Here is a 325-nt window from a genome sequence, read left to right on the forward strand (position 1 = left end):
TATGCGCGTGTGTGTCCAGAGTACAGTGTGTATATGTGTGCGTTCAGGTCGGTCCACGACTGTGTCCATCTGTCGCCCCGTAAGCTCTGCCAAGTCACATGACCTCAGTCAGGACACACTCATTGTCATCTCATTCAGTTTGGTTTATTCCCATGGCGCACATTACTACTATACATACAGCACTTCAATTCACTTCAGGGATTTGGATCAGCTCATTAACGCATTAATGGCGCGAATTAAATTGTTACCTAATGACTTTTTTCGTTTCATATTTGAGTGTAGCAGCTGCTAGCAGCCATAAGGCCTCCACAGAAGAGTCAATTTA

The sequence above is a fragment of the Chelon labrosus genome (genome assembly GCF_963514085.1).
Source record: "Chelon labrosus genome assembly, chromosome: 5".
NCBI lineage: Eukaryota > Metazoa > Chordata > Actinopteri > Mugiliformes > Mugilidae > Chelon > Chelon labrosus.